The following is a 27,605-nucleotide window of genomic DNA, read 5'->3' on the forward strand; positions in this document are numbered from 1 at the left end:
TATGTTTGAATGTTTAAATGTTTATATGTTGCGCATTTGACAGGTATGTTCCTTTTTTAATTGCGCGTCGACGTATATACAGGGTTTTTTTTGGAAATTTAGCATTTCAAGGATAATATAAAAGGAAAAAGGAGCCTCCTTCATACGCCAATATTAGAGTAAAAATCAGACTATGGAATTATTCATCATAAATCAGCTGACAAGTGATTACACAGATGTGCGGAGAAGCTGTAAGGTCTATAGTTTCAATCAGGTACTTGTGGATGAGAATTCTGCGTGAGGTCTAGTGTTCACAGAACTACTAGTACTGATAATAGCTGACGAAAAAGTAATGTCAATTGAATGCACAAACAAATGTTGAACATATCTCGATTTTTGTCAATAAACTTGTGAGCGCCAACATTTCCCGGTGGTTGGAACGCTGCACATCCTTTCATCTAACATCATCTTTAACCGCGCACATGTTGGCATTCTACTTGGAAAAAACAAGAGATAGCCTATTCAGTGGTAAAGACATACTTTCAGATTCAAATGACGAACGAGTAAGGAAGAATGTTAAGAGTGATTGGAATCGTACTGGAAACATTACAAGAATATAAAGTGAACTGGAGCTCAAGTAATAATAGATCACAGCGAATAATTAGTATTTGACTTTATTGGTGGTGGAGATGATATAGAGACCCAGCCAGCTCACACCAAGTTTTAAAAGTTTTTTTCATCCAGTAACAAACTTTACGAGCCTAGTATCCAAGAAGAAACTATATCTTCTTTGTTTAATTTCATTCTACCGGTATAAATGATTCGTGTTCTAGCTTGGACCAATTTTATAGTGAGCAATAAACTCTTATCTGAAATAGGTTAACCATCTCCATCTGACCTGCTGTCTGGTCTGATTACTCCAGAACTTAATGTATATGTAAATGAATTTAACTATTTTACAACTATGTTTCTCAATTCGAAGAATTCTTTTTCATAATAAACTGAATGAATTGATAACCTAAAAGATAGAGAATCAACAATCTACTAGTAAAAGATAGAAAACTGAATTCACTAACTGACCGCTCTAAGACCGATTTGATAGTTATCAATCTCTTGAACAGAAAATGAAGATTAATCTACAATTTCTTTACCCAGAAAGAAATTCTGAGAAACGTCAATCTAGCCTGTAAATCAAGTGATTTTATTGACTATTCAATAATAATGACATAATTCTATCACAAATATTAGTGGAATTTAGTATTTAGTCAAGTAATATTAGATGCTTAGACAATGAATAAGTGAAGTCTTTCATAATTCAATTGATAATGATGTTGTGTCGTCAATACATGTTAATTTCATATTTCTTTTTCAATATTTCCAGCAATAGATGTCAATTTCAGTTTATTAGCGAAAACATCAGTGGTTTTGTATGCACTGTTCATTAAAATGAGAAGCTCTCACAAGGTTTGATTGGTAACTACAATTTCCAATTGGCGAGCTACCCAAAAGTATAATTTCAGATATGCAATACGGTCCAAATCCAAGTACAAAAATAGAGAATAAGTAGTAGCAACGAGAAGGATAACTGAGCAACAGGCTTGTACAGGGTTTGTGTAAACGCTTACGGGACCGACTGGTGGTGGCAAAGCTATGTAGTTGGAGTCCCGAGTTGCCGCTGGGGCAGGCACAGCAAAAAACAACACAGAATCCCTTCAGACTTCCTCCTCAAGAAAATCCCCCTCCTTTTTTGCTCCTCAGCTGTCAGGCCTACCCTACGAAGACTATTTGAGTATTCAACACCTGCCCAAATTCTAACAGGCACTAATTTCCGATTCACATCATATCGAGCGACTCTCCACACAAATGCCTTCTCCCACACTCACGGCCACGCCTCTATAATTCACTGTGAACAGAATAAATGAAGCAAACGATTGCCGTATCATAAGAATGCTTAACAGTCACAAGAAAAAAGTCGAGAAAAATAGCTCTTGATCTACATATTTTATAACATTGCATTGTGAAATTTTTTCACGATTACAATGAGCGATTTTTCAAGATTTTAGTGAGTGAAGATTACACCACTTGGTAAAAAAATTAGTTTGAATGAGGGTTGTATTTATAAAGGATTTTCAAGACTGTCTTAGCAACATACGGCAATCAATAACCGAAGTCTATCAAAATTGTTCTTATTGGTTCGACAAACCTGCTAGGTAGAGTGAATTCTTATATTATTATAATAACACAAATAGGAACTTTCAAGTAGAATAAAAAGAATGCTTCTACATGAGATCGATTCAATGTGATTAAGTACATTTTTGGAGTATTGATCAATACCACAATCCACAGAAGACTGAGATATTGAAAATTGGAAAAGATAAAGGTCATTGGTTTTTATTTTATATAACTGCCGTTTCTACGAAATATTCATCGTACATCATAGTTAGTAGGATATAACATACCAGTCTATCGTCCAATAGACGTCATTTTTAATCAATAATATGATATGATATGTCACTTTTGTGATTGCGGAAGTAGCGTACAATAAACACATGGAAGTTATTAATTTTCAATTCTTGGAACGGAAACAATTCAACTATTGAAAAACGCAAAAAGGACAAGAGATGAGTTATGATATTTTTAGTAAAATGTACATCGTAGAACTTACTTTTACTCCGTAAGAATTTGAATTGTTTCTCTCGATATTTTATCAAAATCTAACCTATAATTCAATTGAAATTGGTTTCTAATAATGAATAGCATGGATTCTGATTGGAATCTTATTATTTGTGGAAAAACAGAATCTTCGAAAGATAAGCATCTTGCATCCTCAATCTACATTTTTAAAACTCTCAAGAATTGTTCAGGAAATGGCCCAATCGATTCTTTAACTGATATTGGGAGAAGAAAAATAATACTGTTCAAAATCTCCAACGAAATCAACTGACAGTAAATAATGAGTGCAGAGGTCAAAGTTATGCTTTGTGGAATGGCAAAAGTTAATGAATATGACTCGAAACAGAGCGTAAAAACGTGATGGAGCAAGAAGAGAAACCCGCGAGACGTCAAAGTCTCAATTGCTGTTGTTGCTCCGGCCGAAAGAGTGCATTTCCGAAGTGAGATCTCGCGTCGAGATGCGGCAACAAGTCGTGATGTCCGAACTCACGCTTCTCTTTCTCTTGCTTCAGAGCCAGAGCCAACCATCGATGATAATCGAAGAGGATCCTGCAAATGTCTCGGCATTCGCAGTGATGCAATGCGGCATACGACATCCCCATTCCATGTAATCCCATGATCCCGGCTCCTCTCTCTATTAGCACCAGAACACACATCTATGGTTACCAACTTTGCCAGTTTATTTGCTTCAATGCCGACTCTGACAACGACGGTGAACCGAGTTTGAGTTTACCGCTTTCTTGTTTGCTAGATTAATTATTATACAGCATTCCCAAATAAACGGTATACTTGCACACGAGGGAAGCATACCTTGTGAATTATTGTGTCTAGCAATTTAAAATCTATGCAAATGTGAAAATTTTATACCTGGAAATGATAATACTATGGAAATTTCATTAACAATAAATTTGTACGTGATCAGGATATCATTGTAGATTATAGAATACGTCAAATTTGTTCGCATCAACCACTCATTTATTTCAATGTAATCTACCCATTTACTGGAATATCATGACTATATTATTCAATAGTATTTCAACATTATATGTTTAATATTATCAAGTTGTGTTTAGCATTCTGGAACTTGAGATTGAACGGTGGAGTAAACAACCAGAAATTATTCTAATTGGTTGTGAAGCAGAAATAACACTAGAGAGTGGAGAAGAATAACTAAAAACTTGAAAGGAATTTTGATTTTGCGCCAATTCTCCACTTAGAATTGGGTTTCTGAGCATAACAAAGAAAATAAAATTCATGATTTACAATGATTTTGTTATGCATGGATATACTCAAAATTAGAATATGATCAAAACACTAGAGAAATAGCAAAATTTGTTAATCTCTTTATGTCAATCAGTTGTAAATTCCTGATATGCGAATCAAATTCCGTACTGTAACCACCAACTGAATGTTATGTGAGCATTGCGATTTGCGATGTACAGTTATAGAGGTCATTAAGGGCGAGTGATCTTGAAAGTCATTATTACATCAGTGAAAGAAAATAGCTGCACAGATTACAGTCATCAAAACTAGAACTGTAGAGAATTTATTAACCACAAACTTTTGCAACTACAATTTCATCAAGTACAGTACTTGCATTGATATGCACTGTATGCACTCAAGAGACGATTTTATGATCAAGCAGGATAGTCAGATTCAAAATAGCTAGATATGATGGAGGAACGTTTCCAGGTATTTGATGATTATTACAAGTTGGATTTTTTCAAATGAACTAGAAATCTGCTTCCAATTGAATGTAGGTTATTTTGAAAATATTTATAACAAATCAAAATAAGTTCCAGAATCCCAGAAGGATAAACTATGCAGTAGCCTACACTATCAATTTCTAAATTATATTTCCAGTTATAATTGTAATTCCAGCTTACAATTCCAATAACACAAAAATAATGTTTTTCGAATTCTTCAACGTCTAAGAGTCATGTAATCTAAATTAAAGGTTTCTATAAGTCTATAGAGAATAGGGTGCCATAGACTAAATCTCATTTCTATGAGGTTTTTCATTATAACAAGTGGAACCTCTTCCATTCTACCCAACCTTCTGAATAGTGTGTATAAAGAATAGTGAGAATTCATTTTAAATTAATCAGAATAATATTCATAGCTTAATATCTCTGAATTTGAATGTCACTTACGTGTCTAAGATGTGCAATTTCTCGTTCAACTGACCTGGAATCAAAGAAATAAATTTATTATACCTGATAATGATAGAAAGTGATTTTGGTTTGTTGAAAAGAAGTGACATTGATGATTACAACCGTTCTAGGATCACAAGAAGGATTGAAATAAGTCCCACTTCTATTTCATTCAAACAAAATACATTTTGGAATGTAGAACCATGACAAGACGCGTCTTAAAATTAATATGACGTTCAGAAGTGAACGATTTTCTTTTTCTACATTCCACATGAAGAGGTTGAAGGACAAATTCCTTACAGTACATTGAAAAGATGCAATTTTTATCTTACTAGAAGCTGAGAGCCAAAATCCATTTGGAAGGGTTCCAGAAAAATTTGGTCACGAAACTTGTGAGTAACTATAATGGGTAAACCTATATTTTCAGAGGAAGTATCAGGTTAGAATCACGAGGATGAAAGTGACTCAAAAAGAAAAAAACAATACCAACTGAAAGTTTGGAGTTGAAACAATGGTCCCTAGTATGAGATCTAGTAACAATGAATGTGATTGGCGAGTGTGTAATTTCGTTCGTAGGACGATGATCAAGTACCATTAGAAAGTTCACAGATCAAACGTTAAGTTACGACAGATAATGTTTCGAAACTCCACAACCCGTTTGTTAGAATCTTCGCAGCCACAAACACTGCGCGTACGCCTAGAAAGAAACATTGACACTAAGTACCGCTGTTTTGTCTAATAAATGGATGGTCTGACATTTGATTTAAAAATTCGTACGTACAGAATAGTCATTATATCAATTTATTGAATATGTTTCCAAACGTCCGCAGTCGATTACGAATGGAAAGTGTAAGTTGCGAGAAGGCCTGAAGATTTACAATCTTTCGTGACACTATGCACCGGCAAACACGGTTTTACAGCCTATAAGTAAAAAGCCAAACTGCAGCATTTAACAAACTTGTTTGAGTAAACAGCGTTAAATATACTGCACAAGGAACCCAGTTAATTTTCTTCAACTATAGGAAGTGAATAATTATGAACAAATACTGGAAAACTGAATAAACGTCATTCAACAAGTCATATTCACTGCTCATTACATGACCATTTTGTACTTGTAGAAATGATTTACAGGCTTCAATATCTCATGATTTATGCTCTTTCAACCTGAAAGATATTTGTGGATCTTAATGATGGAAATTCTAGTTGAAATGCAATAAAATTGGTTGTGCATAGAAGGTCACAATTAAATGTTAACGGTTCTATTTGGTAGAGTGCTAACAGCGATACACTATTGGAAAATCCATCGGAACCTATCAACATTTTAATGGTTATCTATGCTATATTTAAAAGTGAAAGGCAACCTTATAAGTAATATGGAGTTTGGCATCAAGAAAATAAATAGGAAATTTATGGAAGCAGTTCCCACAGAGTGATAATATTGGGTTTAATAGATTCCACCTTACTTAAATTCTCTCTAAACGATCAGTAAACTTAAAATAAAAACTTTATGTTGTGAGCATATGATAGTTAATGTGTTTTTGAGAACTTGCAGGTGAACATTCATTAGGAGAATGACCACTAGCGGGTAAGCTATGACCTGGCCTCTTGAGCAAAAACAATGATAGTTAATGGAATGTTTTTGGAGAATTTGCAGGTGAACATTCATTAGGCGAATGACCACCAGCGGGTAAGCTATGACCTGGCCTCTTGAGCAAAAACAAGCTGTCCAAATTAGCTGATTGATTAATTAGCCGGATGGGCCGACTATTGCATGAGTCAGCGGCAGTAATCCCGCGAAAATTGGGGTCCGAGGAAGTTGATTAATGAAACGCTACGACGCCGCAGTAAAGACCATTGTTGCCAACCTAAGGCTAACAAAGGCGTTATCTGCAGGCAGTGCAGACTGCAGAGCAGAGCCTCAAACGAGATGCAAATGCCCTGCGAGACGAGCTAAGGATAATCTGTCACTTAATAAGGAGGAGCTGCTCTGAATTGATAGCAGCAGCAGCCCAACCAAGGAGGATGACGCCATTCTGTCACCGCAACGGTCAGCAATAACTTCCTGCTACTTGCCAGATCCTGTTCAGCATAATATAAGCCAATAAAATTAAAATTTGCTAAAATCTATGTTGCATCAAATTACAACAAAAATGATTGAAGATAGCGTTGTGCGACTCTTCATTGCACTCAAAATTGAGGATATAGGGTGTTTTGTGATTTTATTAGAATAAAAAAGGATTGAAATTCAAATTGACAGGTTCCCAGTAAAATCAATACATCTATCTATTCATATATACTAAGATATATAATATTAGACATAAATAATCATAATTATGAAATTAATCATAAATAAATATTCCCAAGAATCATGAATTCCCGGGAATTTATGGGAACTTAAGGAAATTTATTATTTATTTAATCTAAAATGACCGAAAAAGAAGTTTTTGTTACACAAGGTCTCAATCACCTGTTATACAACAGATTTATGAAGAAATATAAGGATGAATAAGACGCATATTGTTCGAGATATATGCAAAAAATATGACACTTTCAAACCACCCCCACTACCTTAGCACAGGGGGTAGGATTGAGGACTTTTGATATGTTTACCCCCTTACTATCCTTAAGAGCTGCGGGGTCAAAAATTGTGTTACAAACTTTTCCCTCTATAATCTTTCATTGACTGGACTATACGAGTATTTAAAAGACAGTGAGTGAGTGAGCAAAAACAGGCTCAAAGAATGATGATTTATTGATTATAGCCTATTAATGTAAAATGTGACTGAGATTGATCAATAGCAAATAGAATGATGATTTATTGATTATGTTAACGTAATATGAGTTAAAATATGAGTGTGATTGATCGATTTAATCATTTTAGAACAATTTCATAAATCCCTCAAGTTCCCATAAATTCCCTTAAATTCCCAAGATTTCTTGTCCTTGGAAATATTCCCCGAAAAAATCCCAAATCATAAGTTCCTTCCCACTGGGAATATTCCCGATCCTAATCACTAAACAAGAATAAACTCAATCAAAAGATCAATTCAAATGAAAAATACATGAAATCGAAATCCTGTAATTAATTAGATGCACATCTCATTCAAAATACATAGAGGTTCATCTACGAATTATCAATATATGGTGAAGAAAATGAAGAATTCAATACATAATAACATTTCAGAAAAACATGATTTGAATTAAATAGATTTCAGAATGAGGAGTGTTTTGATCAGTGCCAGATTAAACAGTGATGATTCGCCAATCCTCCAATTAGTGAATAGGCGAGAAACAACATGACAATTTGATAAAATTGAAATGTTGTCGGTGGTTACGATACAGCAGTTGATAAGGAAAGTGACACGTGGATTCCAAAAACCACTTTGTAATTTTCATGTAGTACTTTGATTAAGTTTGCTACATAAAAAGTGGAGCGGCGTATCTGAAGAATTCAGAACATACATTAATGTATTCATATTTTTATCGCCGCCGTTTGAGTTCAGTTAGGACGAACTGTGTGTGTGTACACGTACTGAACTTGTTTTGTAACCGGTAGTCGAGATTTTCGATTTTTCATCTTCGGAAGTCGATAAAAAGTTAGCTTTCGATAACACGACTACTTTCGACCGTTTTAAAACTAGAAGCGCAGAGGAAGGAAGAGGATTATCAACTTCCATTTTCCAGTTTTTATTTTCTAATCCGATCCAAGTGAAACCGGCATGAATTTTCCGCCAGACCCAACAGCACATTCTATTACCGATGCCAAAACTGAGTTATATTCGTCCAAGTTACGGCCGACCGGCACGAACGTCCAACTTCCGAGTTTAAAATCCCTCTCGCTGCTCGAATAACTGCCAATGTTTCCTCCCAACAGCTATTTTCGGTCTCCGGTCCAAGGACGACCATCTAAATACAAGGTGCGCTAGTCACCAATTCCGTTTAGAGAAAGGTTACACTTTGATGAAGAAAAAGAAGAAGAAGAATAAAAAGAAGAAGAATAAATGGGAAGGAGAAGAAGAAAAAGGAGAAATTAGAAGAAGAATAAATAGAAGAAGGAGAGGGAACCAAGAGCCGCATCATCTGCATCATCGCATTCTAGTAAACTTTGGCGCCAAAAGAATTTGAAACGCTTCTAGCCAGCATGGAGTGCAGTGAACTTGTTTAAATAAAAGTCCATTAGCTTTCAATTGGAATGAAAACAGCTAGAACCCACACACCATTGGTAAACAGAATATTTCCAAGTTCAACTTCTAAATAATATCTAGAGCTAGAGATCGTAAAGTTAAATCTAGCCCCCGAAAAGTATCACAAATACGCAGATTGGTTGGTTGAATCCTAAGAAAGCACACAAATGGAACGTTTTTAAGAAGGTATTTCAGTTTGATTGTAATAGAGTATAGGAACAATTTAATTTTATGAATTAGATAGTTAAGTGTAAAGAATGATAGTCTATTGTAGCCTCGGCTGAATTGAGCCACAGCGCCGGAATGCTACGGTTTTGAAGTTACTGCCAATGACTTTAATTGGTTGGTGTCATATTAGTAAAGTAGAAATTAGTTAAGCTAAGTCAATTGCTGAGTCACACAATCTGTACCCCAGGAAGGGAGGAGAATATACTAAGTTTTTGGGAACTGATGTCTCTATCTGGCTACTACCCCCACCAACCTTTGGTTACATGATCAAGAACCTCAGAAGTGTCACTAATTTAATAACATACAATGTATTCGCTTTCAAGACAATAATAATGTTCTTTCTCCAATAAATTATTACATTTCATCACATCTTATCTGCTAATCTTAACTGGTTATCAAGGTTTCAAACATCGTTGAGATTGGGAATGAACAGGGTGACAACTGAGTTAGCTTGAGAAATGATTCTTCGAATCATTAGGGTTATACGGGATGTTAAATACTGTATAGTAGTAGAAACTACCGTATTACGGTCGACGGTAAACGAGCTTGAATAAGCAGCAAGATAAAATCTAGCCTAATTATACTAGCAATATAACTTAAATATGTTATTAACAAAGCCTCAGCTCATTGCCAATAATATCGCTGTTAGTTTTCCATTCCCGCTCGATAGGGAGTAATTCAACTCCAAAACAACTTACAAGAAGTTTAATAGAAATGGGTTTTATCAGTAAATGGACCCTAAACAGTAGCCCACTGTAATAAACCATTAAGGTGGTGTCAGATCACCATACCGGTCGATTATAGCTGGCAACTCAATTTGTAGCAGGTAAAGGGTGAAGTTTCAGCGGCTCGTTTTGAAATTCAGGCGGCGAAACTGATGTAAGGAGCAGTTAGGGGCTGACTTGAGGTTAATCGAGTGACAGGCGTTGAAGGGTTGCCAGCCACCAAAAGAGCCGAGAAACTCAAAAGTTGTCGTAAAGGGCGGTCAATGAAGAGAGATATTATAAGGAGAGGAAGAGAGATAAGAGACCGAGGAGGAGGAGAGAGTGACGACGTGGACGGGGTGAACACGGAAAAAGGTAAGGGTGTGCTAACGGAAAAAGGGAAATGGTGGCTCGTTAACGCAGTGGTGGGAAATTTGTGAGCTCGAGCGGGACACCTCCGGCTGGTTGCAAGAGATCTTCACCTGGAATCAGTGAGTAGTGAGTGAGTGTCGGTCGGTCGGCCTTGCGTGGCGTATCGACGCTAATGAACTTGTCGGGCACGCCGTTGCCATGGCAACGCCCTCGGCCGCGTTCTTTGGCGTCGCCGAGCGTCCCGTCGATATACACGGGCGGTGCGTCGCTCAGACCGATAGCCATAGGCGTCATTCGTTTCACAGCCACATCATTAGGACGACATCGGTCACAATCCATACACACTCACTCACACAAGTGAATAGAATTGCAACTATTTATTTGTCTCTGATGAAGTTCTATGTAAACGGTGAATGATGAAACAACTATTCACGTGATGAGTCAACCTCGCCAGTTTATCCATAATGGATGGATACAATGTAGAATATATATAATGTTTAATGACAAATGTAAAATCTAAAATACGTCGTTGATAAATGGTCTGCTACAGAAGTGAAACATTGCTTGACCATGAAAAGTTGAAATTCTTCAAAGTTCTCCAATTAATCAGTTCTTCAAATCTTTACAATTCACCAATTCTTCAGAAGTAAAACGTTGATGACAATGGAATGTTTAAATACTGTACAGGAACTCCCGAAATGAAAAGGCCACACTTCTCTGATTAAGCTTCCTAAGTTGGTAGGCGATACATGATGATACAATACTATATTGAAATATCAGCAGCTACTTTCAGCTTATGAAGTTGTGATGGTGAGGAGAGGTAAAATATGCAAGAACGATGAGATTAGAAAAAATCATTTTTTTATGATAAAGATTTAGCCTGTGTATGACTGTAATCTGTTAGTTTAAAACTATTAAGACATACAAAATAAAATTCAAACCTAGTAGAATTCAACAGGCAATATTTAACATTTCCGTCCCAAAATCTAAACTTTATACTATGATAGTATCATGTAGGGTGTCAGAAATACTCCACATACAAACAGATAGAATTTCGTCCACAGTAATGAGAAATGAATACAAACGATGCAACCAAGACTTATCGGACCGTAAGACAGTACTGCAATACCATACTTCTCAGTCAAGTTCTTGACCTTATTGGGTTTCTTCAATGGATTTTCACTTGTAAGGCTTATCACCAGCATGGTGCGATCAGAAAGAGTCTGAGTTACACAACACTTGCGCCAAACAGAGTGTGAACAAAACCGGGCCTACTTTTTCATTCTACAGAAATTGAATACGATTTTCAAGAGGAGTTCAATAGGTCGAGTTCATTGGACTCCAAATGAGAATGATAAATCAAAAAAGTTCGAGAAAATTGAATCTGTAAATTTTTACGTATTAACGTAAGAATCAACAGCAAAATACAACTAAAGTAGAAAATACTATAAATTCCTCACTCTGGCTAGTGTTTTATAAATTATATATTAATTTCATTTCAACTTTGACAAATATGTTCAATGATGAGAAATAAGAAACAGGAAATCAGTCGAATTCAATGAAAATTATTAATCAATAGATTTAGAATTGAAATCATAGGCAAAAGACCACTTCTTATTATAAGGTAAAATTATTTCAGGAAATTCAATATGTTTACTGTTTAAAGTAACTGATACTTGCTTGTATCAGTTGTCTCTGGTTTAACTTGCACAAAATGTAAAGCCAAAAATTATGCTTCCATCTTGGATAAATATTCATGTAATAATCATGGTTATTGAAAATTATTGAAAAGGGTCGATTCGACTCAGTACCATTGTTATTGAAATCTTAGATTTTGCAGCATTATATTTTCAATTATAGCAGCTGGTTATAACTCGCTGTGGAGAAAGTCACTTTTGAGGGGAGCGAGTGTCAAAAGAATGAAGAACGACTGACATCATATCACGAGCGACTCGATTTTCGCGAGCTTCCAATCTCTTGCCCGGGGAGTCAGAAAAGAAAACATCCGTAATAGAAGAAGAGGGGCGAAATCAATTCGGCCCCCCAGTGTACATTTCCGGGCGTGTGTATATGCACGGCTGAGCATTCACAAAAGTTGGTGCTACGAACAATTTTCTGTTTGCATTTCAAGGTCTTGCTACTGTTTCTCGGAGAACAAACCAAAACGGCCGAACCCGAAAGAGAAAACTTGAAAGCAAACCGAAACGATATACAGACGTCATCAGTCTCCCTTAAGAAGAAAGATAAATCGCTGGGGAAGTCTCCAACAAATTTTATACATCTCATGAATGTCATTACAACATTTCAATTGCTACAAAATGTTACCCACTGGGATCCGATCTACCGAAATCAGCTTCAACCGTTGATCAGTTACTCGAGAGTTGAAAACTTTCGACTCAAGTAACAATTTGTGGACGCAATATATGTTAGTGAAAATAACTTGTTTTCAAAGTTATATTCTTTCAAATCCCTTTACAATCCATTTTCTAATACATATAATATAGCAAACAAATTGAATGAATTTAAAAAGTTCATGCACAATAGTGAATAATTTTCCAATACACTGAGATAATTGAATTATTTGAAGAGGTGTTCTGTAATCCATTTTCTAATACTTATTATAGCAAATACATTAGATGAATTTATAAAGATCATGCACAATAGTGAATAATTTTCCAATACACTGAGATAATTGCATTATTTGAAGAGGTGTTCTGTAAAGAAATAGGTTTCCAAATACCGTATAATCGACTGAAGTATTAAATTGCAGCAATGTATTCGAGTTGCATGATAATGATTTCGGCAAAAATAAATATGTGTTTATATCGAAATCAAACGTAGATTCTGTATGTGAGTCCGCCCAGTGGAATTGGAAATATCCTTAATTGATTTTAATAATGGAGAGGTTCTAGAATATCAACACCAGCTCTTCAAATTCTTTCATCGTGAATGAATCAATTGGTCATATTAAAATGATTATGATTGGTCATAATAAAATTCAGACTGTTCGTTTTTTAAAAGTCGTACTTTAATTAATGCATAATGGGATACGAGCAAAAGAAGAGTCAGAAGCGATGAGCAAGAAAGAGGAGGAGAAAACGTAACATTTCATTAGTTGATGTTTCATGAGAAATTATAAGCTTCACTGATCGAAACGGAGAAATAATGTAATGTATTCACATAGTTTACGACTCTCATATCGAGGCTCTGTAAATTTGATCCATAAAGAACAATTTCAAGTCTAGCGTAGCTACAACTTTTTTCACAGGCTTGAGCATGAAATTTACGAGCAAGCCAGGTAGCGATTAATGGAGCACTGTTTTCGTGTTATTACAATGCAGGTAGCATCCGAAATGCTCGAACTAAAGACAAGGTAGCACAGAGTGTAATCGATTCACTGTAATTATGGTATCACTTGCCCGATGAAAGAGCAGCCCGGGCTAGGGCCGCGGGCGTCTCTTCATAAGGCAACAAGAGTATCCTCATCCTCAGTCGTTGACCTGAGCACACAGCAAACAGTCCTTACGCGAGTGCGTGCGTGTGTGAGGCTGAGGATGTGTGCTGGTGTGCGTGATCAGGCCGTTACCAGGACATATTGTCGCGTCGCCTCTGCGGCTACAGTTTGTGCTCCACATCTCAACTATGGACCCGACTATCACATAACGAACCTTTCCCTTCGTTCCGGTGACAGTTCGGGACACGAAAACTCTTCTTCTTCTTCTCATGGAAAGCACATCCTTTCTAATACACGTCCTGATTTCCGACGTAATTTCAATGACAAAGATTGATGCTGCACGAACGTTTCTATTGAATTCACAGTGAAAATACAATGTATGTGAAATATGAGATCCTGTCAAACAAACATCACGTGCGATGTACTCGCACATGGTTATTATCCGTACAATCACGATATATGATCCTATACTATCATTATTTGAGAATTTGGTTGAACATTTGAAAAGAGCTATATCTTGTAAACTATGTGAACAAAATGATCCCTCAATTGATACTGATGATTTAAAGAGTGCTTCCTTGGAATAGTTTAGATACACATTTCATGAACAATTGAGATGAATCATTTTTCTATTCCAATCAAGAATGAATGAATTTATTTGCCAAAAACAAAATACAAAAAGCTTTACAAAAAATAAATATAAGTATATGCTACTGCACTTAAACCAAGATACATACATTTATTTAATTAGATATAATAACGAAATGATATCCTTTATATTATAAATAATAGTTATAAAATGAAGATTTTATTTATGTTCACATGCATAAGTACAGTAGGTGAGGCAAAAACACCGACAAAAGGAAGATTCCTTGTGCGCCAGTGTGAGTCGTAAATAAGCTTAATCAGGGATGTAATATATAAACTTAAATTTAGCGTATGAAGTGTTCGAAAATATAATTTATAATATGAAATTGATTATTGTATAAAAGTCAACGATTGGAAATAATTCAAGTTCAACCATGCCTCTATGGCTCTTTTTCTGTGTTTATTATTTCGGAAATTATCAAGTGGAAATTCACTTTCTAGTATATTTATGAATTTACTGTTAATGTAGTAAAGTTGCCTTCTAAGAAGAGCTGAGTTGGTGTTATATAGAACAGCTTGAAGAGCTTGAAGTATTTGATTGTAACTCACTCTGAGTAGTGTATTATAGTAACTTTAAATCGTAAGGTAAATCTAGATCTTATAATATAGTGTAGCCTACATCATAGAACAGTAATGTTAAAAATGTTTCAAGAATAAAAAAAGGATGATAATGTTGATCTATACTTTCCAGCAGCAGGTTTATTGGTATTGGGATCGATATGTAGAGGATTGGGTACAAAGGAGTTTCAACGTATACAAATTTGGAATTTGTGAGCCACATTCTGCATGTCTTCATGGATATGTCGAAACAAGCTGAAAAGTCGGCGCTTTTGATTCGTTGAATTGCTTTGGCAGCCGTGATGGGATTAAATTTTTAATTTTCAATTTCCGCTCACTCCTCCTCAGTATTCTTGGTTTCTTTCCGGACGGCAAGCTGAAGATTAATAAAGCGACAAGCCGAAGGTTTGACTGTTAAAAATGGGAGCACTAATTTCAAATCATTGGTAGCACACAGTTTTCTGGCGCAACTCGAACACGACACATTCAATTTTGTGCTTGACCGGCCAGCGGTGAGCAGCGAGGGCGGAGTAACGAACGACACCACCATTTGCATGCAATAAGTCATTTTGACAGTGAGCGACATTAGTAAAGCAACAGAGCCAGAGCACGCCCCAAAGAGTGCACTTGCAATATTTATTGCATTAGCATTGTAAATGTCCTCAACGCTCACACTTCTCAAAATAAATGTCAACAGAACGCACCGAACAGAGGATTATCATAGTAATAAATAGTATCACTTACCGGGCCACAATTAATTAATACTGTTTATTTGGTGAAATGCACGTGCTGATCATGAATGTACTCCATGTAAGTGTGGGAGGACACATAAATTACAAATGCTTCATCATATATCATTTCCAGTAGAATTGCATTTAAACAAGAAATGTATTTCTTTAAACAAGAATGTATTTCTTTAAACAAGAAATGCAATTCCTACACAAGGATGGCTGAATTCATCTCAAAACTCCTTCCACAAAATTTGATTTGTATCCTTGAGAGCTTGAGAGTAGAGTCAAGAAACTCTTTTTCACCAAGAAGCAGTCGTAAATCTACTTTATTCAGTCGTATAGAATCAATCCATACAGTATTCCACTGATAAAGACATTTCTCAATTAATAAAATATTTTATACAAAATAGTCTAGTTACTGCAGTGTGAAAATAGAATACAAACTGCTCACTGATAAATGAGAGAAATTACTATAGGGATACTCTTAGGGAAACAAATGATACTGGAGGGAGTGTTAACTGATTGAGTAATCAGCACAACATTTTTTTTCCAAATATGAGCGAATACACTTGAAAAGTGTGTATTCTGTGTGAAAGAAAATAGACTTGATCACTGATTGAGAAATCACCACTACCTCTTCCAAATTGAGCTTAATTCAATGAGACAGAAATATTCAATAGAGGGGTGGCAATTTAAACACAGTTTAGAAATCATCTAATCATCAGTGCACTTTTTGCAGGTTGATCCGGTAACAGTAGAGACTAAATGACGAACAGTGTTGAGGAGGGTGGCGCGGTTTATTAGCCGCTTTTATTAGAGCGCTATTTGCGTACTAGAAGGCGACGGCGGCGGCATACGACGCTTTTTGTTGTTGATTCAAACGATAGGAAGAGCAGAAACAAAGGGAGCATAATTTCGCCGGTCCCTCACTTTAAAGAGGGTTTCAGGGAAAGCGACCAGGAGTCAGGCATGCATTGTTCTCCGCGCACAACTTTTCCCTCGTTTTATCGGGACGCCTGTCCCTGTTTCGGTCCTTCTGCTGCCGCAACAAACAAAAGAGCGGCTCCAGGCCCGCTGCCTGCTGGCATTGACGTCTGGTCACAATAAATTCATCGCAACGCTTACAGCGCTACGCAAAACACCATTTTGTAACAAAGTTAGGGGGTGCTATTTATTTTTTAATTTGTACATATATGATTCATCAAGTTATCATTTTATTAATAGAATTGATTGCTTGTCAAAGCATTCCTTATCGTAAGTATTCATTGAGTATTGAAAGATGAGTTTAAGCTCGAATTTGAATAAATAGTTCAGCTCCTTCATTCAGCGGCGAATAATAGCATGATGCATCAGAAATCAAAAAAATCTTTATTTGCCTCAATGCCTACATAAACCTCCGCTCGTTCATGGGTGATTATATGTTTTCAATTGATGTCGCAAATTATGATAATTTGAGCCAAATTATGAACTGATTAAAGATGAGATGATGCAAATGCTGTAGTGGATTTTGCAGCTCTACAAAGGAAACTAGGATCAAAAAATAGTTTAACACATTTGTTTTAATTAAATCAATCCTTATACAAAAATGTTGGGATCGGAAAAATATCATTGCTCAGAATGCTCACATTAGACACCCTAACTTTCAACTTTACAAGATAAGCTTTAATATAATAAGATTCACTTTTCCAAATTCATGTGGATCAAGAAAGATGGTTGAAAATCAAGGTGTATTTTTTCCAAGTTCCTTCTAATCATCCTAAATTTTATCATACTCCATGAATACATAATAATCAAGAAAGTAATGTAACGCAATTCATGAATGATTTATATTATCTATTTATATAAATTTATTATCCTATGGAAATAAATTTCATCTGGATTCTAAAGATCAGAACTCCTTTTCAATTACATCAGCAACATTATAAGGTACTGCATCCAGCTCTCTATAACCTTAAACTCCTTTCCCAAAAAGTTCATACAAGCAAATGTGCAGAGTGAGCAGCAAGATGGCATTAGGCCAACACAGACTGGCAGGCCAAGCTTAATTAACATCGTGAGCAATAAATAGTCTAATTGAAACCTGACCGGTCTCTTGCATTAGTTGGGAGCTAGCTTTCTTTTCGAAATAAGAGGGTTCGCAATTTACATGCATGGTATTGATGGACGGTGGGCGGTGTGGAGAAAGTATTCAGCAACTTGAGCTGATACCTGGCTAATAATTACGGGCAGGTGTGCTTAATTTGCAAGATACGAACGAATCCAACACTTCTAATCGATCAGAGAAGGACTGGACTGGTTGTTCCACTTTCTTTATAAGGTCTTAAATACTGTGGAATTGGGGTGAATGGAAAATTAGAGGACAAGAAAGATAGAGCGTAGGGTGTTGATTGTGAGGAAAAACTGAGTTTGATAATGGCTATCTGCACGAAGCATAAACGCCCATCTTGTTTACTAAGTACAAGAAAACTTAGGGAATAGGAAGGGATTTGCATAGTGTTGGATGAGCCCAGCAAAAATCATGCTCTACAAATACACTTGTAGGCCTACTAGTTTCAAAAAGGCACTTGATTTGTTCATTTATCATTTTTTTACTAATAAACAAATAATCTATGATAGTAAAATTGATTGAATATATTCAATCAACAATGTGTTGTTTTAGAAGCTAAAATAAGCAGATAATTTCTCGATTCACAATCATAAATCTATTTATCTATTTTGTTGAGTATTTATACATCCAAATTATTTACATTTTGAAAGATTGTGAAGAACTTTTATACGTGTATGTACTTTTAGCTTGTCTAGAAGCCTTTATCTGGAGAGACTTTTGAATGTTCATCAGAAATACATAACAGTCAACCACATTAATAAGTTCAATTCATATCCATAGAATGTAGGCTAATAGACATGAATTCATACTAATAAATCAAATGAATATGAATATAGAATATAATTTAAACTTCATGAAGCAAGCAGCATCATGCAAAATAAGAATGCTGATAGATATATTTTTTGTAAATACAGTGTTAGGCCCCGCACACACACATAGATTTTTGTTCGTACGGTATTTTGCCGTCCTTATTAATTCTATTAGATTAAACAGATGATGATTGTCAAGTTCCGTTTAATCTGGTAGAGTTTATAAGGACGGCAAAATATCGTACGAACAAAGATCGATTTGTTTGTGGGGGGCTTAAATGAATGTAGATAAGTACAATCCTCAATGTTTATATTTGATCGATTGAAGTATGCTGGTTCAATATATTGTTGGGAAATGATCGGGTCACAAGGAGCTGAACTGGTGAGTAGGGGAAGGCCGCCCTAGCTTGAGAGTTTATCGAGAGTCATTCACTCCAATTAAAATTGAATAATTGCTGGAGCTTGGATAGTTGAAAGCGGTTCAAAATCATTTGTGATCCCTTCTATAAAACTAGTGAATGCAGAGCTGGACGAAGTGGGGAGCTTTACAATGTTCGATGATCTATGAGAGCTTGTATAGTTGGCTTATTGAATCTCTTGAGGCAACGAGAATGATATTGGGAAGTTGAGTAAGACAATAGTATGACATTATTGCATAATAGCATGTAAAATTTTCAAACTACTTCACAATAATTGAACTAAAATGTTTACGGACTCATGAATGGAGGAGAGGTAGGCCTATTGTTTCTTTCAAGATAAACAAGCTATTGTAAAATGGATGTAAGTGGGTTACTCACTTTGATAACAATACATCAATTTGTTGGAGTGTTTCAAGAAAGAAAATTACAAACAACTATTTGGAAAACGCCCAAAGCAATTTTCTCAGATTGTGGTTCGAGGAAATCTGAAATGACTTGTTCATAACTTATCGTTAACTTCGCTGATGCGAAATTACATTCAATAAGGATTAGAATGAAATGAAGCGACAATGACACTTTGAATGAAGAGCAGATTGAAACGATAGAGCTTCATGTTTATCATATACTTACATTAGAATATGAATAATAAATATTAAAAGACCGTACATATAGTTTCCTGATTTTAAGTTCTGTATATTGCTATTCTCAGATTGTTTCAGAAAAGTAGGACAATTGTAATGAAGAAAGTGAGTTTCATTCAGAAAGAGGGATATACATCAAATGTACTTATGTATTAAAATGTAAATAATTGATAAGTACAAAACATCAGATATATCATGGAAGTCTCTTTCAGATGACCATCTGCTGAGACGTCTGAGAGGCGCCAAAAACTCAATGAAAGTTTGCTCAGTCCTGTTTGGCAATTCAGACTCGATTTCAACATCTCATCACCAGTTATTGCCAGCCAACTTTCATGCTTACTAAATTTGGAATTACTTTACAACTGTTTCGTAAAAGTGGGCACACTAATGAATAATCGATTTCTCCCGAATAATAATGAAGTAATGGATGATTCAATAACTAGATAATAATGAAAACCTTTAATAAAGAGTATGCTGAATTTAATTAAGTTCTACCAGAATATTGCACCATCTAATAAAAAACAATAGTAAATTTATTATCGCAATATTCACAAATTGCTAAACAGCTCTTTCCGAATAAGAAATTCATATATCAACCAGAAAAACTGGTAACTTTTTCACATTCTGGAAATTCTAAGCCAGAATTTTATTCGATTCATCAACTTTTTCTTCATTCCAGATGGCGTGTGAGGCGAGTTTCCATGAATGGAATTCCTCAACGCCGGCTTCAAATAAACGTTCGGCAGAATTCGACGGGTCGAAATACTGTACTAAAACGACAGTTCGTTGTTCTATATTTAGCCTCATTTCGAAACCATTCTTTCTCCTTCCCAGTTCAAATAGCATCTGGCAACCCTTTCATCTCAACTTCAACATTCCCTTCAAAATATTTCAGGTTTTTTTCTAAAGCCAATGATTACAACTCTCTCAAAACAAGTCCCCAATGATTCGAATAAAAACGATTCAGTCGTCAGCCCGAAATATGAACGAACTATACAATATAAGAGCTATTGGGTTCTATTTTCGTGGTTAGCGCTTCTGTTTGATGCAATACTCAACTTAACAAGATTCGAACTCAAGTTCTCAAACATAGTTACTATAATCATCACTACTATTCTATTCTCACACTCCATGATTGGAAAATCTCCCCACTTGATGAGTTTTCCACGCTTTTCGAGAACATGGGCATACTAATTACTATACTTAACAAAAAATAATATCGTTCCAACTCATCCTAATTACTTTCAAGAGTGATTACCCAAAAACAGACTGCATAGAATAATAAGATTATACATGAAAGACTACATTTAGCGTAGACCAGATGCAAGCTATCTGACACGTAATAAGGTCGCTATTACTATTACACAGCCAGCAGCGTCTAAATGAATCAGTTCCAAGAAACAAGTTCAACGATTATCATATAGTGGAGTACCTATTTTGATGATAATAGGAGGTGCGCGCGCAACATACCGAGGAGGTGAACTATAATTAAATCTGAAGATAAGACTCGAAACAAAGAGGGAAGATTGAGAGAGCAAGAGGCTTAGGGGAGGAGAAAGAGGATGATGAATCGTGGTCTAAACGAGCTGGGCAGGAACTCTGGACTTGAGAGAGTGGACCGGAGAGGAGAGGAGCCGCAAGCGGCCGATGAAGAGGGAGGAGTGACCTTGAAAGAGTGGTACTGAGGAGTGCCTGCCTGCCTGCCCAGACGGTCGAAGAACTACATCGCCAGAAGAACCAAGCCCCAGCAACCACCATGGCTCATGCCTATGCCCCAAGCTGTGACCACCATCTTTACGAGCGCATCAGCGTCTCACCCCTCCCTACCCCGCCAACACCGCCCGAGCGCATTAACTTTTCAAATTATTATTCCAGCCGCACTCCTCCCCATCCTCGTCCTTCCAACTTCCTCCTAATCCTGAACCAGTTTGCTGCTCCTTGTTGGCCAATGCGCTGCGCTGCGGGTGGAGTGATGCTGCATCACACCAAAACTTTTGACAACTGGAAGGATTGTTCATGTTCAAAGAAGTTTTAAGAATGTTCAAGTCTTAGCCTAAATAATCAGCTGTATCAGCCAAGGATGGGTGTATTTTCATGTTTTTCAGTCATGAAGTTTTGAGTAAAATGTTTTCAGTTACATTGTATATTTGGTAATTTCTGATAATATGCCAATAAAACACTGATAAATCCTCATCTAATACTAACATGGTTTGAAGGTTAATTCCGATAATAATAATAATAATAATAATAATATTTTATTTATTCAATACAGTATCAAACAATACAATTGAATATCGTCATTAAAATGAACTTATACCTAAAAAAAATACTAATTTTCATGTTATACATAATATCACAGGCTATAGTCACAGTTTACAGTCTTGTATCAGTCATATTTTCAACATAGTAATATTAACATCGTTATTTTATAATATATTCACAGCCTAAATATGATTGTCACATAAAAAGTCATTAACACTATAAAAACATTTGTTAGAAAGGTAACTGTATAAATCTGTTTTGAATGTTTTGTTTCTATGATCTAAACTACCAGGCAGTTTATTCAGGAATTTTGTCCCAATGTAACTGGTCTTTTTTTCAAACATAGCTAGCCTATGAGGTTGCACAGTCAAATCATTTCTATTCCTTGTATTGTGAGAGTGTACCTGTGCATGAGTCACAAATCTATCAATATTTGTTACAACATACAATATTGTTTTAAAAATAAAAATGCACGGTACTGTTAATATAGACATTTTCTTAAAATATTCTCTACAAGGATGATTAAACCCCAGGCCCGCCAAGTACCTAATAGCACGCTTTTGTAGTACAAATATCTTGTTAATATTCTGTAATGTTGTGCTACCCCAGAGCTCTATACCATATGAAATATGAGAGTAAATCAGTGCATAATATAATGTTTTTGCTGTTTCATTGGGCACATACCTAACCATGTTCCTTAATACAAACAGATTACTACTGATTCTAGTGGCCAATTCATCAGTATGCACATTCCATGAGAGATCCTTGTCTATCATTAACCCCAGCAGGTTTGCTTCTGTTACATTTTCAACCATTGAATCGCCAATACTAATCATAGGCTGGAAGAGATGATTTTTAGACCCAAATTGAATACACTTACTCTTTTGCGGGTTCACTGCCAATTTTGACTCATTATAATATTGTGCAACCAATTTGTTTTAACATTAGCTTCTACCTCAAGATCATTCAAGTTTTTGTTGTTGAACATCAATGATGTATCGTCAGCGTAGAGTGTAATATTCAAACCTACTGGGACTGAGGCTTGTACATTGTTAGTGTAAAGGACAAAGAGCAATGGGCCTAAAATAGAACCCTGTGGCACCCCTCTTGTAACACTCAATCGCATCGATTGAGCTACATGAGACTGAGATTCAACTGTAACAAATTGAAACCTATTTGTCAAATAGGACTTGATTAGACAACTACAGATTCCTCTTATTCCAATATTTGAAAGCCTATCAAGAAGTATGTCGTTATCAACGCTATCAAAGGCCTTTGAAAGATCCATGAATGTACCGATAACAAAGTTTCCCTTATCGACCTGTTCAATAACATTCTCAACAAAAGTGACCGCTGCAGTAATTGTCGACCTACCTTTTACAAAACCATTTTGACAAGCTGAAATTAAATCAAATTTTTCGAGGTAAGTCATTATCCTGGAATAAATTAGTTTCTCAAATACCTTTGACAGAGATGGAAGAATAGAAATAGGTCTATAATTTTGTATATCAGTTCTAGCACCTTGTTTAAACAATGGTTTTACCTTGGCAATTTTAAGTAGATCTGGGAAAATACCCGTTTCGAAAGCGTTATTCATTATGAATACTAGTGGTGGAGCTATTTCAATATTTATGCCAAGATGAGACTGTAAAATTTCATGGAACCTCGCAAATTGGCTGTTTACATCTATTGCATTATAAACTGAAGCCCATGATTCACCACTCAAAGAGGTTTTCATTTTTATTATGTTTTCATTAGAACAAGTATACATTGGAATACCAAGTTGAATTTGTTTAGACTTGAATCTGGTGGAATCACGTGTGCCATGTGTGCGAAAACACACACAGTCAAACCATAGAAAAAGTATACGCAATTACTATTCTATGATCAAACTACAAAAAAAAAAGAATCTTTTCAAACGTGTATACTCTTTGGTAAACAATGCAATCTTTTGCCATCCTATGCAATCGGAAAAGAATACATGAATAGTTTTTGGTGAATAGCATATTTGTTCGTTATAAAAATTAACAAATTAGCTTTGGTTAAACCTGAGGACAAAGAAGCAGCAGAAACTAAAGCTGCAAAATTAACTGGAAATTTATTAGGATAAGATTGATTTCAATCATTGAACCACTCAATTCAATCAAATTATCTTTTGATAAATGAGTTACTGAGTAGACAATATTAATGGTTTAAGGGATTAGACCTATAGGTTAAACTCGCGTTATCTCTATCATGAAGACAGTATTGAATTCAGTCGATTCAAGAGTGAAGGAGGAATCAGTGAGTTTGGATACCGCAGTTATTCTGTAGAATAATCGTTATTCTATCACAATATCTATAACGTAGAAAATAACGTTATATTAGTTGGAATTTGTACGCTTCATAATCATCAAGATGTTTTATGCCTTCTAAATAGAAAAGATAAAAAATTGTTTAGCATCACAGTAGAACTCCAATCATCCGAGCTCTGATCACCCAAATCGCTTTTAGAAGAAAGGAGATAAAATAATGCGAATTTCAGATGCGTTCAAAATCATTAACGAAGTTTAATGCACACAATTAAGCATTTAAATGGTTATAATTAAAGCAAATAATACTATAATAAATTTACTAGAGGCTTTTTCTCTAAATATCCCGTTTTTTGTGAAAACTCCAATTATTTGAATGAAGTTCTACCCCAATTAATCCAGATAATTGGAGTTCTACTTCAATATCTATTGAGCTTCATTTATGTTATACATAGCTTTTGTTCATCTATATACTGATCTTTTAAATTGTTCATTACTGATAAGTTCAGCGAAAAAAAATAAACATCATGCTATTAAGCGATTAAATGATAAGTTGATTTTAATCGTTGGGTTTGCCTAGAGTTCAGTTCATCAAGCGACCCTGAAGTAATAACAAGGGGTTCTAGAAACAGGAGCACCTGCTCTGGGCGAGGCACCACTCACGCGAGAGACACATCTACAGAAGGGAGAGACTAGGCTCTATAGTCCATAACGAAAATTATCTGGTAATACCACCCTGGCCCTAGACCTATTCATTATAAAAGAAAATAGGTGGGGCTGAAACGAGCTGAACCTGAAAATTAATCAACTTGCGGTGAGGCAAACATTAAACAGGAATTACTATCAGCAAAACATAACAAGAAGACATTTTTTGTGTCCTTGAGTCACTACAGATATTAATATCGTTAGAATATGAGAAAATGACACTTTTTGCCTTCTGAGTCAATACAGAAATTAATATCGTTCAAATATGAGAGAACGATAGACCTGCTTAGGCCTACAGTAAATGAAGGCAACAGTAATGTTTTTGAATATGAGTGAAAAGGTATAAATAATTGGTATAAATTGAACGAATAAGATTATAATCAAGTATTTAAAAGGGATGATTAAATGTTAAATTGTAGAAAATTACTAGTACCCTATCAATTTTATATAAAGCACGACTAGGAAAAAAACTTGCATTAATAGGCCTACTGTCTTTTTTTATCCAAGTTATGATATATTACATGACTCACAATTTTCTGCTTCGGTTTTTGAAATTGGAAACTCAGCTTATGCTTATTATTGGCATTTAAAAGATTATTCATTCAGTCACATTCGTTCGTGATTCATGGAAGGAGGAGAGAAGAGGAAAAATTGGTGAGCGCCACATTATTACAATGACTGAGTGAAATTTCGCGTTCTCCCTATGATGTATATAAGTTATTAGAAATACTTCTGGAGAATTTATTTTAGTTTTATTCAGAGACCTTTCAGTTATTCATATAACCTCTGTGTATTCCAAATAAAATCAAGGTTTAAAGTAGTTTTAGGTGAAAACCTGTTGCGTTTTTACCTGAATTGTATACTATGTACTTACTGTATATGAATGGATAAATACAAATAAAATATTTTAACATTTTTATCACTATCTTATAAAGTTCTTCTGTTTGAGCAATTCTTTTCACAATATCGATATTTTTTTTAAAAGCAATTAGCTGCAAATAAAAAATATATTGAAAGTAATATGCTCCAGAAAATTAAAGTTTGAACTATAAATTCTTAATTATCTAATAAAATAATTTGAAATGCACAACTGCATTTCAAGTGAATATTTACAATACTGTGATTTAAAAATAATGAATGATTTCCATAACCAAGAGATTTAGATTTTCATCTTTCTATAAAGTATAATAAATATTTTATAGGATGGGACAGATTAATCAGAATTGATATCTCAATAACAGTCAAAGGACAGTGGACCCTGCTTATCCCTGCTTTATCTTGGGTACAGTTCTCTTCCGCATGATGAAATTGATTCAATTGTTTACAATATTATGATTGTGTTTATCTGGGAAACAGTTCTCTTCAGCATATAAGTTCAAATATTCTTAGAAATTCTTCTTATCTACCCTGAGGGCCTGTCTTACATTTTACATTAGGACATCAGGCTAGGTCTCCAATAAGACACACATTTCCGAACGATTCGCGAAGCATTAGTTATTTTTGCTGTCATTCATTATACTAGGGACAGAAGCCGATACACCACATTTTGGCGACTGGCTGGTGTTCAACTCGAATCCCCAGCCCAGCCACCATTCCTGGTGTCTCACTTCGGTCCCATCTTGGTTTACACACATATTAGGCTACGCCACTGGTGTCTCTCTGATGTCCCACTGACAACCCAGCCTGGTTTCCCAAAACTATATGGGACTCAATGTGAGTTGATGAACAGTAGTTGAAATGTAAAAAATAACTCACATACAGAAATTATTTATTTGGTTTTACTTAGTTCTCCCAACAGTCCGGAGGCTGAAGGTTTTATCCTTAGTTGAATACCTATGGTCTTTCTAAAAAATGTACTCTTAAATAGTGAAGTAGGGTTTCAAATCAGTTTTGAGCCGTATTTTCAATCAACTAAAATGCCATGTTCGAAATGGTTGCCTAGAAACTAATCAGAACAATAATGCAATAATATTTGTTGCTTGCTAGTGATTCAACCCGACTTACCTCAAATTTGTGTATATGAGGATTGTTTATGAATAAGTTTTTTTAGTCAGTTTGCCATTAACTTACACTAGTTTTTGACATATTTTTGAGCAATGGAAAACATACTTTTGAGCAGATGTTCATAGGTATAAGCCGATGACTAGATATTTCAAATCTATATTTATGGGGGAGGGGGTCATTGTTTTATTTTTCACACTAATTTTAATCATGAGTGGCATTACACATGTTGTTACATCATGCAGTTGGAATTGTTGTAAGGAGCCTTTAGCCTAGGTACTATACCTGCAGTTTCCAGCACATAATAAAGAAATCATAATTACAATATTATTTTAAAAGAAGTTGGCCTTACAGTGCTCATGTGTGCTCTTCATTAGTCCTTTAGGATGACTCGCTTCTGAATACTGAACGCTATTAGATGTTTGGTGCAAATTCCCAAACAAAAACGCCGTAACTAATGAGCGGTTCATGAACTATAAGTTTGTGATAAGCTACCTATTAATGTTGTATCCGCCACTGTTACATTTCAGAACCTTCGCATCACATATAGGGAACGATGTAACTGCAAATTACTAAAACGACAGTTCCTTCAATGAATCAATGTTGTTTCAACAAGTTGAGTCGTGTCTCTGGAAAAATGAGCACCACACGGTACATGGAGTTAACTGATGTTAAATTGATTAACT

The 27,605-nt window shown here is 35.4% G+C and overlaps 1 protein-coding gene across 1 annotated transcript in view; it reads right to left on the reverse strand.

Moving 5' to 3' along the window:
- LOC111046051 (frizzled-2) overlaps positions 1–27,605 on the reverse strand; it is a 52,593-nt gene that overhangs the window by 23,329 nt on the left and 1,659 nt on the right. The window lies entirely within an intron of this gene.

This window comes from Nilaparvata lugens, chromosome 3 (genome assembly GCF_014356525.2).
Source record: "Nilaparvata lugens isolate BPH chromosome 3, ASM1435652v1, whole genome shotgun sequence".
NCBI lineage: Eukaryota > Metazoa > Arthropoda > Insecta > Hemiptera > Delphacidae > Nilaparvata > Nilaparvata lugens.